We start from the raw sequence: 7497 nt of genomic DNA, 5'->3' as shown, positions 1-7497 counted from the left end.
AAGCATTTTGTAACACTGACTGACGACAGGGGGTCCGAGTCCAATTTGGCGAAAGAGAGGGGGTGTCCCTATAATATTGGCATTCTCCAGGGGGTGGCGTTGTAAATTACCCTTGATTTTATGTGTTTTAGACAAAAGGGTAAAAATGTCAATCCAAAACCTCACTTAATAGAGACTGATGGTAGGGGGTACAAGTGTAATTTGGTATTATGCAGGGATGTCTCTCTAATAGTGGCATTCTCTAGGGGGTGGAGCTGTAAATTACCTTAAAAAAAAACTCCATAGACAATTTTGTATGTTTAAGGAGCATTTTTTGAGGTTGGTGTCTATATTGAAAGAAAGTGGTCTATTGGCAAGCATAAAATACATTTTAGTGGATGAACAATTAACAATGGCCATCTGAATGATGTTTCACAATGTTGAGAACCCGATAAAGCAAGAAATGTTTTAGCATCCACGTGAAACAGTGAGTTGTTACTTCCACACTGTATTGGTAGTATTACGAATATTTGCTCAAGAGATGGTACAACCACCTTTATTTGAGACACTACCAAATATCAAATTAAATAGGAAATATTGTCCATTCTTTACCAATTGTATTGGAACAATAGATGGAACAAATATAAGCGTATCACTTCCACTTAACAAACAAGTACCATATAGATCTGGTAGAAAAAATGAAGTTACCAAAAATGTATATGTTACATTCTCATTAGACATATGCTTCACCTTCCTTGGGCTGGTTTTGCACATAACAATCGAATATTATGGGAAGCCAAGAACACTCCTGGTTTGAACTTCCCCCATCTGCCACTAGGTGATGTTTCATATGATAATTGTAAAGAAAATTATCAAAAGTTTTTAGATGATCTTTGAAATTTTAACTTTTTATGTTTAATTCTGTGGGAAAATACTATATTGTTGATTTTGGATACACATATACACCTGAGTATGATTATGGATACACACCTACACTTGGGTATATGATACAGTTCGAGAATATTCAATATCATCAACATGATATTTGTCACACCCTGCTCCCAGTACTAGGATACTAGCGGTATGAGTAAGATGCTTATCTGTCTTACACCTCTACCAGGATCTCTGATAGCAATACGTTAACCATCACAATCACATAACACCAATCAAAATAAATAATTTCAGTAGAATCAGAGTGTATAATAACGGAATCATAAAATTAGCGGGGATAATATCTAGTGTTAATATATTACATAACAAGAATTATCTCATTCACATCAATTCAAGTACATATAATAATTCCAAAACAATACCACCCAATAGTTTGGTATCAAAATTATAGAAGACCTCTACCTAACTCTAGGTGCCGCATACGCACAGGTGTCACATACACAATCAAGGTTGTGCTTCTTGGCCTTTGGTGTCCACAGTCACCAACTCTGTACTCGGCCCTAGAGGAAGTAAAGTCACAGCCCAAGGGCACTACAATACCTACATCATCATCTAAAAAGCAACATTTATGAGGGGTAAGCTCCAACTAGCTCAGTGAGGGGTGGGATTCATGCAAGCATATATACATAATCTATAATATGAATGAATGCAAAATTAAACACATAGTCCATGATGCGAATGATTCAATCCATTGGATTATTAAACCACTTGACATACAATTAAGTCGGGTTCATACTACTACGATGCATTAGGTTGTATCCTTGGTCCCAAAACTCACACATCGGTCACTCAGCGATACAAATCCTAGTCGTGATTAAGAGCCTGCTATCCCGGAATGCGACCATCTGTCACCCAACAAACCCTTGATAACCCCATCTTGGTAGTCACGACCACTGTTAGTTAAAACGCGTTTGTGTTTTTTTACCGTTTAAAACGTGTTTTCCCGTATGCTATTATACAATACGAAAAAAAACGAAAACGACAAAAGAATCCATTTTAAACGAGTTTTAAACGGCCGTTTTAAACGCGTATCCATTTTTTAAGGGTAAAATAGGAATTTTATAAAAAAAATTAATTAAAAAAAAAAAAAAATGTATTAGTAAAAGTGAAGAGTGAAGACAATATGGTACTTGGTTTTTGGTTTTTAACTTCCATACTATTTATAGGAAAAAAATCTCATCTTCTTATAGCCCAATGAGTAAAGAGAAGCTAAAGCTAGCAACATCTCATTTTCTTGTAGCCCATTGGGCTATTTTATCTTGGGACTCCTAGAGCTTTTGGAATATTAGATGCATGTATACAGGTAATAATCTCTCAAATTGCAGGAGTATACTACCGTTTTTTTGGTTTCGATTTTTTGAAAACTACACGTTTAATACTCATACCGTTCGTTTTCGTCCGTTTGCCGTTCCCTGTTTTTTTGACCCTTTTTTTAACCGTACCGTTCATCATTTTTATCTGTTTAAAACCCGTACCGTACGTTTCTATTTTTTTGCCGTTCTCGTTTTAACTAACAATGGTCACGACATCGAAATTACCATCAGCCATGCTGGACTAGTTTCTGCCTTTGGTAATAACCACATCGTACCACAGAAGTGGCATTCTGAAAAGGTTCATCGAACATACTATAGTTGTGTTATCCAACACCTTAACCCCCTGTTGGCAAGGGGACGTAGCATAGAGAATGTAATCCCAACCACAATATACTACATGCCTTGTATAATGATATAGTTAGTATGACAGTGCATAACAATACAGTTAGTATGACATACGATATCATAATCAACCATCGGCCAAATCACATCCATGTCCAAGCCTAGCTAACGTATAAGCAATTAAGGATGGGACATGTAATATCAAAATTACCATTGGTCACAAAGCGCACCCATATCCTAGTATAGTAATGGAGTACACGATACCGGAATCACTATCGGCCACAAAAGTGTATCCACAACTATATCTAAGTCTAATAGACACCCAATGCATGATATAAACATCCACACAATGATCACGGTATCAGAATCACCTCGGCTACACCAGATCTTGTCACACATTTTACAACATACATCCAATTCCAATTTCAACTATTTAACACAATTCATAGATTGTTATGAAATTTACATAAATCATTTAAGCAATTAGAAAATTTACATAGGATTACTGCATCATGTATACAGTTCTAAAAAATTTCAAAAATTAAAGTCAACCACCACTCACCTTGGTTGTAGCTTGGACAGGTGAAATTTCAAGTTGTCAACCGGATATCAACTCACATTAGGCCTCATCATTCTATACTTCTCTTTGTCCTAGGTACAAGGGTAAATGGGTGTTAACGAGTGTTGGAAACATTGAAGGGGAACACACAAGGTTTGCCCCAGAAAGGTACAAGTACTGTCAATTTTGATAGTACAATACAAATCACTAGAAATATGCCACCAAAAACAGGACCTGTGTCACACCTCGTTCACACAGAACCGGGCCAGTGACCGGGTTAACACCGGTTAACCCAAACCTGTCAGGATCATTTGATACAATATCCCACGACAGCACACATACAACTAAGAAGGTGTTCAACAGTTCAGCGGAAGACTTAGTTTACCTGTAAATATTCCCATTATACTTGATACCCAAATTGTAAGTACATAGTTAAGTACATGTGGGCCAGCAAGCATGATATTTACACAAAAGAATACAATTTACATATCAAGTACACAAAAGGAATCATAAAAAATTAGAGGTCAGCTCAGCTCGGTATTAGAAGTAGGGCTCAGCTCGGTATCAAAAGGTAGAGCTTAGCCTGGTATCAGAAGGTGGAGCTCAGCTCGGTATTAGGAGGTAGAGCTCAACTCGGTATCAGAACTGCGGTCCCGCAGCACAGCCCTCGCACGAGCAATCCGTGCCGTGCTTTGATTCTTCAGGGACCCACCAATCCTCTTCAGGGAACTCAACTGTGGGACCAGACCCGTGCTCTTCAGACGGATGACCTGTAAAATCATCTAAAAGAGGTGCACACGTGGGATGAGCTCACTAGCTTAGTAAGTGGAAAGAAGGACCACACAGCAGTCCATACAACAATTCATAACCATATGCACTATATGCTATGCAATTCATTTTAAATCACATCCACCTAAACAACATTACTAAGTCCTTGGTTTAGTGCTACTACAACCACAGTGCGCATATAATCCGGGTACGAGCCGCGAACTCCATCCCACGATACGCCCATAGGGCTGTCGGAGAAGGCCCACCATGAGTACTCAAAAAAGTAAAACATGCTGACCACCAGCTCTCAACATAAAATAAATGACAGAAATTAAAGGTACTGACTCCAGCAATTTAAAAGCAGTACGATTGACCCTCTTGAATATACCACCGGGGTTGCCGACTGTCCTAATGACCAGTCGGGCATATGTCTAACTGTCACAGTGACCCGACAACCGCGACCACTACTTCCCCCAAAATGGTAATCCAACACTTAACCCCTGTTGGGAACGGTCGTAGCACGGGAAGATGATAATCCTAAACCGCATGCTCCTATATGACAATAGTACGATTACATAGTACCGTCACGTCCCATACCACGGGCCACCAATGCACTCATTTCCAAGCCGACTACGGCATCTAGTTTATTAATGCATAATGCACAATGATGTCAACATTCATCATATAAGCATATCATCACTTGGCATTTAGAAAAAAAACACAGCACCCATGGCATAACAATGTGAGGATGACTAATCTACACAGCATTTTCATGATGACATGGCTAGTCTAGATATAATTAAATGAATGCCAAAAAAACCTTGAAACAAGGCCAAACATCCTCTCCCCACTTAATTGTAGTGTACAAGGACTCACGCTCGGTACGGGTGAGATCCGGTGCGAGAAGCGTATGTGTTGGTGAACCTAACATAAGCGAATGGGGTTAGCACTTCACCATTTTGGGATCAAAATTAACACGATCCAATGACAAAATCATGTTTAGAATCCTAAAAGAAGGTCGCACGTCCGTCTTGGGTCCGTTCGGACGTAAAAATCACGTTGGGAGCCTCTCGGGTGGGTCGGACAGTCCACCTGTCTGACCCACCAGTCAGACCCATCGGTCATGACCGGTGGGCAGGTTGGCCTGTCGGTTGGCCCATCGGTTTGGCCTGTCAGTTGGGCCTGAGGGTCCTGCTAAGACCGACAGGCAGGTTGGCCCACCGGTCGGCCCGTCGGTTGGGCCTGCCGGTTGGCCCCGAGGGTCTGCCCTCTCAGGCGGGTGCCCTCAGGCGGGCCAAATGGCCCATCGGTCTTGGCGGGAAAATGCCATTTTCACCTGAAACCTTCCCCAACCTTTAGGGAATCAAATGGGGCTCTTCCAAACCCATTCTCCACACATTCAAGGTCTCATAAGGTGGTTCTAACCTAGATCTAGGTTAGATTTAAGGAATAGAAAGCCATCTTACCTTCTTTGCTCAAGAACTCCTTCAAAACCCCAAAATCACTTCAAATCACCAATGCTTCTTCAACCTTGTAAACACTTCTTCAAATCCTTCAAAATCAACATATAGATCATCTATTAAACCTTAGATTCATCATCTCAAGGGGGATTTACAAGACCTCAAGAAATCCTACCCAAATCAAGGGTTTTACTTGGGTATGGTGAAAGTTTAAGGAACCTAGCCTTTGCTCACCTCTAAACGTAGATCTAGTGTTGGAGATCAGTCTTCCGGTGTCGGAATGGGAAGATTAAGCCTCGGCGCCATTGAAATTCGTCTCTTCTTCCTCTTCCTTCTCTTTTCCTCTTCTTTCCCTTCTTTTCTCTCTCCTCTTTACTCTTCTCACCAAACGTCCTAGTGTCATAAATGAGAAAAAAGAAAAAGGAAAACATAAGATAGCTATTTATACCTTTTAAAATAAGTAAGTAATCACATGGGTGGGTCACTCAGGTGGGTGGATGCGCCCACCTGTGACCGCCCACCTGAGAGCCAGAAATTGGCCAACAAGTGGGATTTTGATGGGATTCAACTCTCAACACGAATCACCCTCTCGGTGTAAGGTATATTGTACCTATGTGCTTTAAAATACGGCTACATACCTGTTTTAACCGTACATGGCCTTATGATATGTGCATGTACACGGATTGGGTACACCCGTCTCCTCTGGCACTGGCTCGGACTTGTCTGGCCAGCCTATGTTTAAGGTCACCCTAGCCATCATGGTCCATAAGGAACCCGCCTTAACTCTCTCCGGTTCGGGTTCTGCATGGTTAAACCGGGTCAACCGTGTAATCAGGCCGGGTTTAGGAAGTAGGGTAATACATTTACCCCCCCCCTTTCTGAAAATTTCATCCTCCAAATTGGTGTACCTGGTTGTTCGAAAAGATGAGGGTACTTGGCTTGGATTTCCTCCTCCTTCTCCCAAGATGCTTCTTCAAGTGAATGATTAGCCCATCGCACCTTTACATAGGAAATAGAGCGGTTGCGAAGGGTTTTCACCTTTCGGTCCAAAATTTCAACTGACTGCTCTGTATAGGTCATATCAGCTTCTAGATATTCTGGTTCCACGGGTAATACATGAGATGGATGCACGTATCGCTTCAGCATGGATACATGAAACACGTTATGAACATCCCCGAGTGAAGGTGGCAGAGCAAGCATGTAGGCTACTGAGCCAACCCGGGCTAAGATCTCAAATGGACTAATGTATCTTGGACTCAACTTCCCCTTTCTATGAAATCTTTGCAACCCCTTAGTAGGAGAGATCTTGAGAAACACCTTTTCTCCTGGCTGAAATTCAATGCCTTTCCTGCGGGTGTCTGCATAGCTCTTTTGACGAGACTGAGCTGCTTTAATCCGTTCTCGAATAACATCGACCTTGTCACAAGTCATTTGTATCATTTCAGGTCCTAACATTCGGCGTTCTCCTACCTCATCCCAATACAGAGGAGTTCTGCACTTCCTACCATATAATGCCTCATACAGAGCCATTCCAATTGTAGCTTGGTAACTGTTGTTATAGGCAAACTCCATAAGGGGTATATATTCTTCCCAACTACCACACATTTCCATTGCATATGCCCTGAGCATGTCTTCTAATATCTGTATGGTTCGCTCCGAATGACCATCAGTCTGTGGGTGGAAAGCAGTACTCAAATTCAATTGTGATCCTAAGGCACGCTGGAAGCTTTTCCAAAATATGGAAGTGAATCTTGGGTCCCTATCTGACATAATTCTCACTGGCACTCCATGCAAGTGCACTATGTTATCCATATAAAGTTGTGCTAATTTGGCCATAGAGAACTTGGTCTTGATGGGAATGAAATGAGTAGTCTTAGTAAGCCGATCAATGATCACCCATATCGCGTCCATCCCCTTAGGTGTACATGGTAGTCCAATGATGAAGTCCATTGTAATCCTATCCCACTTCCATTCTGGTACTGGGAGTGACTGAAGAGTACCATAAGGTCGATGCCTCTCAGCTTTTACTTTCTGGCATGTAAGACAAGTCGCCACATACAGAGCTATTGTGACTTTCATGCTAGGCCACCAGTAATTTTGTTTGAGGTCTTTGTACATCTTTGTA

This window comes from Macadamia integrifolia, chromosome 14, assembly GCF_013358625.1.
Source record: "Macadamia integrifolia cultivar HAES 741 chromosome 14, SCU_Mint_v3, whole genome shotgun sequence".
NCBI lineage: Eukaryota > Viridiplantae > Streptophyta > Magnoliopsida > Proteales > Proteaceae > Macadamia > Macadamia integrifolia.
The sequence above is the reverse complement of the archived record's forward strand: the minus strand, read 5'-3'. Positions refer to the sequence as shown.